This window comes from Nerophis ophidion, linkage group LG15 (genome assembly GCF_033978795.1).
Source record: "Nerophis ophidion isolate RoL-2023_Sa linkage group LG15, RoL_Noph_v1.0, whole genome shotgun sequence".
In the NCBI taxonomy this organism is placed as follows: Eukaryota; Metazoa; Chordata; class Actinopteri; order Syngnathiformes; family Syngnathidae; genus Nerophis; species Nerophis ophidion.
Window position 1 is genome coordinate 15,579,429 of NC_084625.1, and position 13,696 is coordinate 15,593,124.

Here is a 13,696-nt window from a genome sequence, read left to right on the forward strand (position 1 = left end):
CTTGTTTTAAAATGTCTCTGACAATCTTGCACTTTCTGTTTTGGAAATGACATGAATGTTTGTGCCACTTCTTATTAACTGTTTAATAAAAACAGTTTTGGTAAATTGACTTTGTTGTGATTTCCTTCTCTGCATGAAAGTTTAGAATGAGAATATATTAATGCAGTAAGAATAAGAATGTTTATTGTAGACACAGAATCATCATACTTGTTGTGATCCGCTGCCCGGATCAGGTTGTGGTTTGGATTTTTGAGTCTTTTTGTGTTTTCGTTTGGTTTTGGACTCATTCGGTTCCGGTTTGTGCACCTCTCGGTTTGTTTCCATGGTTGCTCATTGTTTTCCCCTGCCGCACCTGTGATTACTGTCATTATTTGGCCTTCCTTCTCCCGTCACCCTGTCTCGCTTCCTAATTTGCTACACGCAACAAGTGACGACTTTTGTTCCTGGTTCTGTTTATTCTAGCTTCCATGCTAAGGCCCTTTTGTGTTTTCTAGCTCCCATGCTAGCTCTTTTGGTTTTTGTCAAAGTCTGTTTTATAGTTAAATAAATCATTATCTACCTGCACGCTGTGTCCGAAGCCCGTCTGCATCCTTGGGAGAACGAAACCTGCATCACCCAACGCGTCACAATACTGCTGTGATTATATGTATCAAGTGTTAATTCAAGGCTAAGGCAAAATGTCGAGATATATATCGTGTATCGCGATATGGCCTAAGCATATCGAGACATTAAAAAAAGGCCATATCGCCCAGCCCTATGCAGAATTAAATGTTTTTATATTCAACATCTGTTGTAAACAATAAAAACAACTACAAAAACAGCATGGTACTCCTGTCAAATAAATTATCTTTTTCCCTAGTGCAGAATCTTTACAAAAAGCAGAGGGGATAATTTTGGAATGTATTTGAACATTCATAGATAAAAGAATAGTACTGCATTAAAGGCCTACTGAAACCCACTACTACCGAGCACGCAGTCTGATAGTTTATATATCAATGATGAAATATTAACATTGCAACACATGCCAATACGGCCTTTTTAGTTTACTAAATTGCAATTTTAAATTTCCCGCCAAGTGTCGTGTTGAAAACGTTGCGGTATTATGAAAGTTTCGGGTTGTAGCGGACATTATTTTCCTGCCCGATCCAAGCTATAAGTAGTCTGCCTTAATCGCATAATTACACAGTATTCTGGACATCTGTGTTGCTGAATATTTTACAATTTTTTCAATTAATAATGGAGAAGTCAAAGTAGAAAGATGGAGGTGGGAAGCTTTTAGCCTTTAGCCACACAAACACAGCCGGTGTTTCCTTGTTTAAAATTCACAAAGGTGAAGCTTTACTATGGAACAGAGCGGTCAAGCGAACATGGATCCTGACGCTCTGACCATAGTTATGAGCGGAGCCTGCGTCCTCCTGCAGCTGACTATTACCTCCTCCCACTTAGACACTGGCGGTCAACACACCCGTGGCCACACCCCTCCGACTTTCAGGTACTATATAATCTCACTAAAACACTAATAGGCAGATAAGGGATTTTCCAGAATTATCCTAGTAAATGTGTCTAATAACATCCGAATCGTTTCCACTGCAATCGCCTTTTTTTTCTAATCCTTCACTCTCAATATCCTCATCCACAAATCTTTCATCCTCGTCGCTTTCTCGGTCCGATTCGCTCTAGCTGCTGGTGGCTATGATTGTAAACAATGTGAGGATGTGAGGAGCCCTACAACCCGTGACGTCATGTGCACATCGTCTGCTACTTCCGGTAAAGGTAAGGTTTTTTTATTAGCGACCAAAAGTTGCGAACTTTATCGTCAATGTTCTCTACTAAATCCTTTCAGAAAAAATATGGCAATATCGCGAAATGATCAAGTATGACACATAGAATGGACCTGCTATCCCCGTTTAAATAAGAAAATGTCATTTCAGTAGGCTTTTAAAGGATCTTTTTTTTCCTTGCAGAATCTTTACAAAAAGCAGAGGGGATAATTTTAGTTTTCAAAAGACATTTTGGAACGTATTTGAACATTCATAAATAAAAGAATAGTGCTGCATTATGGTTGCTATTGTTTACAGTGGGTAGGCGGGGCTTGTGAGGAAGTTGGCTCGCACTTTTAGGCTCTCCTCTCTCGTGATTGGCTGCTTTTACTGGGTAGGCGGGGCTTGTGTGCAAGTGGGCTCGCACTTGTGGGCTCTCCTCTCTCGTGATTGGCTGCTTCAACACGCCAATCACCATTTTGCCTGCTAAGTGGCTTCTGGTCAGTTTTGGATGTTTTGTCGAAGTCACCTCCAAAAGACTTGGAAGTTTACCCCGGGACTGATAACAACCTTTTTTTTGCGGGAAACTATCGGATATGGACGAAGCATCGCCGCCAGCTACTCGCACTTTGAAGAAAAAAAAAAATAGGAGAATTATCGAAAGGGATTCCCTTCTCCGAGGCGACCTGAAGGGGAGCTAACCTGTTAGCTTTGGGCTAGCAGTATGTCAACCATCCTCCTGCCCGGGGACTCTGCTGTAAGAGCGGGTATGTTGTTCTGGTGCTTGTGGGTGACGCCTACTAGAAGAAGCCCGAGGTCGGCGAGGGCAAGTCGGTTACGAGTTGCTGGAGGGAGTGGGGGAGTCTGCCAAGTGTTAGCTCGGCTGGTAATAATGGCGCAGGGTCAGGCTAGGCTAGCTAGCCCTGTGTAAACACAGCTGGGAACGACAAGTTAGCGCTCATTAAATCCCATTTCTGCCTTTTCACATCCATCCATCCATTTTCTACCGCTTGTCCCTTTCGGGTTTGCGGGAAAATGCCTTCGTTCGTTAATATATTTATAATTTGTACTCTTATTCCACTTAAGGCGCATTCTGTTTAATAGACGTCGAAGGGACAAGCGGTAGGAAATGGATGGATGTGGTTAAACAGCGTTGGAAATAAAATCAACTTTAAAGGCCTACTGAAATTAAAATGTCTTATTTAAACGGGGATAGCAGGTCTATTCTATGTGTCATACTTGATCATTTCGCGATATTGCCATATTTTTGCTGAAAGGATTTAGTAGAGAACATCTACGATAAAGTTCACAACTTTTGGTCGCTAATAAAAAAGCCTTGCCTTTACCGGAAGCAGCAGACGATGTGCGCGTGACGTCACTGGTTGTAGAGCTCCTCACATTGTTTGCAATCATGGCCAACAGCAGCTAGAGCGATTCTGACCAAGAAAGCGACGATTTCCCCATTAATTTGAGCGAAGATGAAAGATTCGTGGATGAGGATAGTGAGAGTGAAGGACTCGAAAAACCAAAACCAAAAAAAAGGCTAGGGCAGTGAGAGCGATTCAGATGTCATTAGACACATTTACTAGGATGATTCTGAAAAATCCCTTATCTGCTTATTGTGTTACTAGTTTTTTTTTAGATGATATGGTACCTGAAATTCGGAGGGGTGTGGCCACGGGTGTATTGACCTCCAGTGTCTCCGGTGGGAAGAGGTAATAGTCCGCAGCTGCAGGAGGACGCAAGCTCCGCTCATAACTACAGTTAGAGCCGACTTATTACCACAATTTTCTCACCGAAACCTGCCGGTTGAAATGTGGTCGGGAACCATGTTCGCTTGACCGCTCTGTTCCATAGTAAAGCTTCACCTTCGGGAATGTAAACAAGGAAACACTGGCTGTGTTTGTGTGGCTAAAAAGCAGCTGCAATACACCGCTTCCCACCAACATATTTCTTCTTTGTAGTCTCTATTATTAATAGAACAAATTGCAAAAGATTCAGCAACACAGATGTCCAGAATACTGTGTAATTTTGCGATTAAAGCAGACTACTTCTAGCTTGGATCGGGCTGGAAAAATATGTCTGCTACAACCGATGTCGTCAAACGCACTCGTCATCATACGCGTCGTCATACCGCGACGTTTTCAACACGACACTTCGTGGGAAATTTAAAATTGCAATTTAGTAAATTAAAAGACCGTATTGGCATGTGTTGCAATGTTAAGATTTCATCATTGATATATAAACTATCAGACTGCGTGGTCGGTAGTAGTGGGTTTCAGTAGGCCTTTAACTCTCATTAAATCCCATTTCTGCCTTTTTACATCCATCCCTCCATTTTCTACCGCTTGTCCCTTTCGGGTTTACGGGGTAATGTCTTCATTCATTAATATATTTTTCATTTGTACTTTTATTCCACTTAATGCGCATTCTGTTTTATTGACGTTGAAGGGACAAGCTGTAGAAAATGTATGGATGTAGTCAAACAGCGTTGGAAATAGCATCAACTTTAGCTTTCATCTGCATGGAACCACTTCACATTGTCTCCCATAGAAATCCATCCAATTGTTATGATATACTAGCTTATAATAGAATAATGTTTGCCCGTGGTTTTATGTATGTATATATATTAGGGCTGGGCAACGATTACAATTTTTAATCGAAGTTAATCGCACTATTTCTCCGATTAATCGCGATTAACTGCATTGTATACGCAAAGCCCAATAATGAATTCAAAAGTAGTGTGTAATGCACCTTTATTGGAATATTCTCCCACATGAACAAAAGCGCCAAAACATTTGTTGTGCAAACACAATTTAAATCAGTCCTTGATAAACAGTAGCAGTTAAATAACATATTTTATGAAAATCAACTCAAAAAATGTAAATACAAACATTTAAGCTTATTGCCACTGCTATGGTATTTAAGTTATCCTGTTTGTTATGGAAAATAAATACAATCTACATACAAATCTCTGAGCCACAATCATAACATCTGAACAGGCAATTTCTGAGGTAACAGCAGAAACATTTTTTTTATCAGGGATTTTATGTTTAAAAAACCTATATTGTAGGTAGTGGGCCGTTTTAGGGAATTTTTGATCAAATTATCCGTAGTAGCAATATTAATAATGTTGTGTTTATTCTGCGTAGTGCACTTAAAATAATTATGAACATATCTAGGAATTGATATGATGGGAATTTTCCGATTGTTTGCTTGGTGCTTTGATAAACTGAACGCATATACATGGTACTATTTGTGATGTTATGAGCCAGGGGAAAAAAGAACTACCCTACCCAGCATGCAACAGGAGTGACGAGCATGCGCGGTAGCCCGGTATAGGTTGTGTCGCCATGACTGCATCTTGTATGTTGTGATATGCACGCTCTGAAAGCAAACGTTAAGAACTCAGCCAACACTCCTTGTCTGCATGATTCATAAATAGACAGACAACACATATGCTTCACAGGCCGCTGGATGTAGCCGGCAAAGTATTCCCATGCCAAAACAGCCCGATCTATCCACATTCAGAATTGTCTGGCGGTCGTAAGTGATCCCAGAGTGACCACGCTGTAAGCCAGCCATGAAATTTGCAGAATTGTCCGGTATTTTTGCCAAATGTTCCATCTTTACCAAGAGCCCCTCGACGCCGAAGTACATCCGGGAGAGGCCATCTTGTTAAGAAAAGGCATTAACAAAATAAAAGCATGTAAACAACATACGCAAATGTGCGATAAAATAATTGTCGGCGTTAATAGATTGATGAGTTAACGCGTAATTAACGCATTAATTATCCCACCCCTAATATATATATATATATATATATATATATATATATATATATATATATATATATATATATATACGGGCTTCACGGTGGCAGAGGGGTTAGTGCGTCTGCCTCACAATACGAAGGTCCTGCAGTCCTGGGTTCAAATCAAGGCTCGGGATCTTTCTGTGTGGAGTTTGCATGTTCTCCCCGTGAATGCGTGGGTTCCCTCCGGGTTCTCCGGCTTCCTCCCACCTCCAAAGACATGCACCTGGGGATAGGTTGATTGGCAACACTAAATTGGCCCTAGTGTGTGAATGTGAGTGTGAATGTTGTCTGTCTATCTGTGTTGGCCCTGCGATGAGGTGGCGACTTGTCCAGGGTGTACCCCGCCTTCCGCCCGATTGTAGCTGAGATAGGCGCCAGCGCCCCCCGCGACCCCGAAAGGGAATAAGCGGTAGAAAATGGATGGATGGATGGATATATATATATATATATATATATATATATATATATATATATATATATATATATATATATATATATATATATATATACATAGATATATATATATGTTTATATATATATATACCTAGGAGTTTTTTTCACGAGTGAGGGAAGAGTGGATCGTGAGATCGACAGGCGGATCGGTGCGGCGTCTTCAGTAATGCGGACATTGTACCGATCCGTTGTGGTGAAGAAGCTGAGCCGGAAGGCAAAGCTATCAATTTATCGGTCAATCTACGTTCCCACCCTCACCTATGGTCATGAGCTTTGGGTCATGACCGAAAGGATAAGATCACGGGTACAAGCGGCCGAAATGAGTTTCCTCCACCGTGTGACAGGGCTCTCCCTTAGAGATAGGGTGAGGAGCTCAAAGTAAAGCCGCTGCTCCTCCACATCGAGAGGAGCCAGATGAGGTGGTTCGGGCATCTGGTCAGGATGCCACCCGAACGCCTCCCTAAGGAGGTGTTTAGGGCACGTCCAACCGGTAGGAGGCCACGGGGAAGACTCAGGACACGTTGGGAAGACTATGTCTCCCGGCTGGCCTGGGAACACCTCGGGATCCCCCGGGAAGAGCTGGGGAAAGAAAAGTCTGGGCTTCTCTGCTTAGGCTGCTACCCCCGCGACCCGACCTCGGGTTAGCGGAACTGTCCAGTGACTTGCGGTGAATTATACACCAGATGAGGCATACATCTTTTTTTTTTCCATCCATCCATTTTTTACCGCATATTCCCTTTGGGGTCGCGGGGGGGGCACTGGTGCCTATCTCAGCTACAATCGGGCGGAAGGCAGCGTACACCCTGGACAAGTCTTCACCTCATCGCAGGGCCAACACAGATAGACAGACAACATTCACACTAACATTCACACACTAGGGCCCATTTAGTGTTGCCAATCAACCTATCCCCAGGTGCATGTCTTTTGGAGGTGGGAGGAAGCCGGAGTACCCGGAGGGAACCCACACATTCACGGGGAGAACATGCAAACTCCATACAGAAAGATCCCAAGCCCGGGACTGAACCCAGGATTATTCAGGACCTTCGTATTGTGAGGCAGACGCACTAACCCCTCTGCCATCGTGAAACCCGTAAAGAAGTTATCTGTATCGATATTGGCTCTTTTTTTCACAACTTATATTCATATGTGCAGCTCTAATCATTGTTTATTTTTGGTTGCAAATTACAGTAACAGGAAGAAGTAGGGCCTAATTTTCTTTCATAAAAATCTTACCATAATGATACTAGGGCTGGACGATATGGCCTTTTTTATTAATATGTCGATATTTTTTGGCCATGTCACGATACACGATATACATCCCGATATTTTTCCTTAGCCTTGAATGAACACTTGATGCCTATAATCACACCAGTATGATGATTCTATGTGTCTACATTTTAACATTGTTGTTCATACTGCATTAGTATATGGTCATTTTTTTTTAACTTTCATGCAGAGAGGGAAATCACAACTAAGTCAATTTACCAAAACTGTATTTATTAAACAGTTATCAAGCAGTGGAACGAACATTCATGTCATTTCAAAACAGAAAGTGCAAGATTGTCAGAGAAAGTTTAAAACAAGCTGTTATTTCACTATTGGGCATGATGTCACCAAGATGACATATCAAAACAACACTAAATTAAAGTGCACTTTTTGTATAGAACACCACTACAATAGTTTAAAACAAATACAGTGCACTTTTTTGCATGATGTCAGACAAGATATTTAAATAACTGCCAAATAAAAATGAGCTGCATAATAGGAAATCAAATAGTGTATGTCCTTTGCTATGTGGTAGGTTCATGTGGATGTTGTCTCCTTCTGTTGTTGACTATTTTTTTCATACGGTGTTGATCTGGAAATGGTTGCTTGGGCAAATCACATAGAAAGCATAGACCGAAAGAGAAATATTAACACATATTTAATTTTATTACTTTGTATTTGAACATCTCATGGTTAAGCCTTTTATCCCGTGGTGGCAAGGTAAGGCACTGCCCCACTTGCCTCCCCTGACAGCGGGTCACTGCTACTTTCATTCCGCTTAATGCACATTCTGTTTTGTAGATGTTGTAGTTAAATAGTCGCTGTTTATTCATCACAACGTTGGAAATAGCATCGACTTGAGCTTTCATTTGCATGGAACAACTTTACATTCTTTCCATAGAAATCCATCCATTTTCTACCGCTTGTCCCTTTCGGGGTCGCGGGGGGTGCTGGAGCATATCTCAGCTGCATTCGGGCAGAAGGCAGGGTTCACCCTGGACAAGTCGCCACCTCATCACAGGGCCAACATAGATAGACAACATTCACACTCTAGGGACCATTTATTGTTGCCAATCAAATCCATCCACTTATTGTATACTGGCTTATAATAAAATAATGTTTGCTGGTTGTTTTATATATGCTGTCTTTTTCTTTAAGGTCCTCCAGGATGCTTCACAGATGTCGGAATATTACTCCCTAATGGATGATGTTTTTCAAGATGATTCAGCAATGCCAACAACAATTCTCAGGTTAAATGCATGTTTTATGTTTTTTTCCACACTTCCTTTTAAAGTACCAGTCTAATGGAATAACATGTTGACTCTGTTGAGACGATTATTATTTATATTTTATAACACAAACATACCTACAAAGTTTGCGAGTAAATATACTGTGTTCCAAATGATTAATCAAATAGGATTTAAGCGTCAAAACCCTTTTTATTTGCTTTTTTTTCCATTAAACTAATTTATGGTATTGTGTCTCGAGGCTCTGTAGATCATTGACATGAATCTCAGACACCTGTGATAAATAGTCTCCCGGGTGAGCCCAATCAAAGGAAAACCGCTTAAAAGTGATGTTCCACATTATTAAGCAGGCAACAGTTTTCAAGCAATATGGGGAAGAAAAACAATCTCTGCTGCTGCACTACCTTGCTCAGGGTATGAAAACTTTGGATATTTCCAAAAACGTATGTGTGATCATCGAACTGTAGAGAAATGTGTTGCAAATTCAGAGCATAGGCGAGTTTGTGCAGATGAAGGCAAAATAAAAAAAAGTATCTGCCAGACAAAACACATCAAATTAAGAGAGAAGTTGCTAAAAGGCCATTGCAGAGCAGCAAAGATATGTTACTAAGGTGTAGGATCCTCAAGAAGCTTGCAAGTGTGCTTAAAGCTAATATTCGGCCACCCCTAAACAATGCTCACAAGCAGAAACGGTTGCAGTGGGTTCAGGAATACATGAAGACTAATTTTCAAACAGTTTTGTTTAGCGATGAGTGCCTTGCAACCCGAGATGGCCCAGCTGGCTGGAGCAGCTGATGTTTGGTGAATGGCCACAATGTCCCAACAAGGCTGAGACAGCAGCAAGCGGCTGGAGTGTCATGTTTTGGGCTGAAATCATGGGGAGAGAGCTGGTAGGTCCCATTAGTGTCCCCGAGGGTGTGAAAATGACCTATGTAAAGTTTCTGACTGACCACTTTCTTCCATGGTACTAAACGAAGAACAGTACCTTCCAAAATATACATAAAAATATTTTTAAAGCATGACAATGCCACATCTCATGTGCAAAGAGCACCACTGAGTCACTGGCTGCTATGGGCATAAGGGGAGAGAAACTGATGGTGTGGCCACTTTCATCTCCTGACCCCAACTCTATTGAAAACCTCTGGAGCATCATCAAGCAAAAGATCTATGAGGGTAGGAGTTAGTTAATATTCAAGCAGCAGCTCTGGACAGTATTCTAACATCCTGCAAAGAAATTAAAGCTGAAACTGTCCAAGAACTCACAAGTTCAATGGATGCAAGGTTTATGAAAGTGATATCAGGCAGGGGGTCCTATACAGTATTAACATGTAACTCAGCTTGTTTAATCAAAAGTTATTTCAATCAAAAATGTTTTAAATTATATTGTCTTATAATGCTACAAATTCAACATGTGACCATTTTAAGTTCTTCACAGTGTATATGATGTCTTGAAACACTGTTCTGCTTAATAATTTGGAACAGTGGACTTTGAGTTATTTATTGTATTTATTTATTGTAAAAATACTGTTATCATTTCGAGATTTGTTCAATGAAATTTGAATTCAATTCTAACGACTGATGACTTGAAAATTATACTGACTGACATTTGCATCAATTATTAATAAAAATTTGAGTAAAATGTACTTTGCATAATAATTTGGAACACAGTGTAGATATATGATCAACATAATATACATTTTGCCGAGATTCCGGAGCCATATTGAGCATGAGCAATCATGTGATCCACAGTTCTCTTCAACAACAATAACCTACTCTTCAACAACAATAACCTACTCTTCAACAACAATAACCTACTACTCACGAAAATACTTTGTGAAAGACAACTTTGGAACAAATAATAATCCAGAAGCCTATATTTGTGTGCCCTGAATATAGTGACGATGCTACAAATTTTAGAAGCTGTGCTAAACACATGCAGCTTTAATGAATCCCTAATAATCATGTAACAGTATTTCTAAGTGCCAAACAGGAAATACAAACTACAAACATAATAAAACAACCACTTACTGTACAATTTCTGCTCTCAGTGGGATGCCAAATATTTAGATGACAAATCAATCGTAAACCTCACGATGGGTTAAAACAAACGAAAGGTGCCGCAAAAGAGCATATTTTTGTGTCTTTATTGCCATCTTCGAGTCTATGTTGAATGTTAAAGTTGACCAAATTCTCGGTTTATGGCTGAATCATTCTTATTATATCATAAAGCATCACTTACTATACTATGTCTGCTGTCATTAGGATGCCAACTGTTAGGATGTTCACATATTCCCATTTAGATGAAGAATGACTCATAATCCTCGCGTAGTAAAGGGGTGTAGAACCAAGTGTCTTTTAGTGTCGTCCGTGTCCCGTGAAAAAACGTCCGACCGGAACTGTTTTATTAAAGTTTCGTGGGTTAATTATGCAAACTCACTACACTGGTAGTTTTAAGCGCTTTCATAGTGAGTCTACTGACAGATATAATTTAAACCTTTAATTTTTAATATCAATATAAAGCACATAGCAGTTTGGCTAATAAACATAAAGTAAACAAGCTTTGTTCTCCAACAACAGTTTGATAAAAAAAAAAAAAAGGAGTGATACCTCTCTCACATCTAATAAACTTTACACAATATTTGTGCCTCAGTGACAACACAGCCTGCGTTCAATTCGATGAGATGACAAAACATTTTAGCTAGTATTGATGTTATTGGAACGATGACAAAGTGACCATGTCAGTAAACAAACAGCAAGACTTTATAAACAAGCTGTGACAACGGTCCCGACTCATCGCCAGCTACATGGTTGTTCTCAGTGACAGCAGCCAAGTGAAGGGTGCTTTGTTTCACTTTCAAACTGAAACTGCAACGTCAAATATTTTTTTCCTCCACGGTGTACTTTTAGAGTCGGACAAATGCGTCCGTCTCTAATATTGTCTGTTGCCAGCAACAACAGTGTGCTCTTAAACGCGCGCCGAGACTTGCTTTCCGCTGTGTTTTCTTAAGCCTAACGGTGCTAGTGCGCAGATCGTTTCCAGCAAGTCACATAACTTGTGGATTGCAAATACAATTGGTTATGGTTTAACAGAGGTAATTAATTATTGATGCCAAATAACCAGGCATGTTAAGGAGTAATACATCCTTCACACGTAAGCTTGGGGTCACATCAAGCTTTAAGTACAAGTATAATTGGCCAAAAAATGATATTCACATGCTGAAATGATTGTGTCAATGCATGGTCCAGTTGTAATAATCAGCCTTCTTGTGTTGCCAATATTTAATAAAAGGCTCGGGTTTGTTTTGATTTAACCTTGATATTACATTTGCAAAACAAAAAGTAGAAAAGAGTTACCACCAGGTGGAAATCTTTGCAAGACAATGAGGGTGTCGGTTCGAGTGAAATATGTTGTTTGTAGATACAGTATATTAATTCAGATAAATGTCCTATCTCAACCCGTGTAATGAAGTGAGATTGATCTATGTTGCTTCCTGCTTGAGTTGTCGTAAGTAGATCATTTACAATAGGGCTCTTAAAATGGCGGCGTGCAGGATGAATTCAACCCTTAAATGGCATCAAAGTGAGATGCGAGTTTAGCTCGAAACTTGAGATTGTTTTGCAGCGGGTGGCAAAACATTGCAGAAAACTTGCAAAAGCAGATGCCTAAAAAATGCAAATGCTCCCTGTAATGTAAAGCATCTGCGACCAGTATTTATCTGGATTAAAAACAGCACAGCACTCCTGTCATGCAGAAGATCTTTGAATTGTAGTTTTGCGGAAGATCTTTAAAAATAACACCCCGACCATTTAAAGGATCTTTGACTACTGTTTTTGCAGTGTATTTTGAAAGAAAACTGCACTTCTATTGGAATATTGTCTAGCATTCACAGTCCTTATGTGAGATGAGCACACACATGTTTTGTATGCATTCTAATTCCTGAAACTGAACTGGACTGAAATAAAAGCCAGCAATTCACATAACAATGGAGTAAATATGATTTTCTCTAGTCTATCCTAAACAGCGCGCTAAAAAACATCCAAAAACATCCATCACGGTTTTATATACACGCTGTCAGTATATATGTAATGTAGTAACAGGCCCATTCATTATAACATTTAATATTTTGTATTATGCTCATTTTAAGCTTACAGCAGTGCAATAGTTTCACAGACGCATCACAAAATTTGCTAGTTCCTATTTCCTTCAACTACAACAACACTCTTACTCCTGGCAGATTTCATGAGCGACAACAAAGACCAATTTGGGACAAATGATGATCCTGAAACTTGAATTTTGGGGCCTAATAATCTTCACGCAGGTTAAAAAGAAATGGGCGAAAATAACTTTCTTTTTGTGTCCTTCTTCTGGGTCTAAGTTAAATGTCAAAGTTGATCGAACTTATCACCTTCTACAATACTAGTGAGAGGCATGATGTATAATGTAGAATAACTTTCACTAGCTCAGAGGCAATGCAGCAGCTCACCATGTCAATATTTTAATAAAATTAAAGTAAAAAATAAAGTATAGTTACAGCAATGTACAACGTGCAGTGACATACATTCTGTCAAAAGCATCTTTTTTTATGCTGCTACTCTGGTTTATCGGTGGGTGTGCTGGTGTAGATAATAATATGACCGGTAGATAAATACAACATTCTTAAACATTTTTTGAAGGATTCATTTGGAGTGTGGGACAACGCCTCCACAAACAGCCATCTTGCAGACACTCAAAAAAAGAACTAAATAAGGGACTGTTGAGCAAAATTGAAACACGACGCTTATCCAAAACATGTTTCATCCACCACAAAGAAGGGTTTTAAATGTAAAAAAATCATCATAGGTTCTCTTTAAAAATAGCAGTGGGCTTACATAAGGATGTAATGTTTAACAGTGTTAATGATAAACCGCGGTAAAACTCCTGACAGTCAGTATTTCCGTTTTAAATTAAAATTACTACGTCACATTAATTGAAAGTAAAGAACACGCCCCCCATTTTGCTTTATCAATGAAAAACCCTCAATTCAATATTTAACATTTCTTCTGCCAATTGATTTTTTTTTTTAATGAAATGTGGTTTAAAAAAATCAGCGTGTGTAGAAGTACTTCTTGAGCACATTCAACAATACAGTGATAATAATAATACCTCTTATAGT

General features: G+C 39.7%; 1 protein-coding gene across 2 annotated transcripts in view; it reads left to right on the forward strand.

Annotated features, from left to right (window-relative positions):
• Positions 1 to 2,242: 2,242 nt before the first annotated feature.
• The window catches only part of LOC133569302 (enhancer of polycomb homolog 1-like), a 53,851-nt gene continuing 42,397 nt past the window's right edge, over positions 2,243 to 13,696 (forward strand). The window contains exons 1-2 of one of the 2 annotated variants that reach the window (XM_061921531.1): positions 2,243 to 2,527; positions 8,455 to 8,546. The gene's annotated coding sequence lies outside the window, so the exon portion shown is untranslated. The remainder of the gene's footprint in view (positions 2,528 to 8,454; positions 8,547 to 13,696) is intronic. The other variant, XM_061921532.1, reaches the window with a different exon arrangement.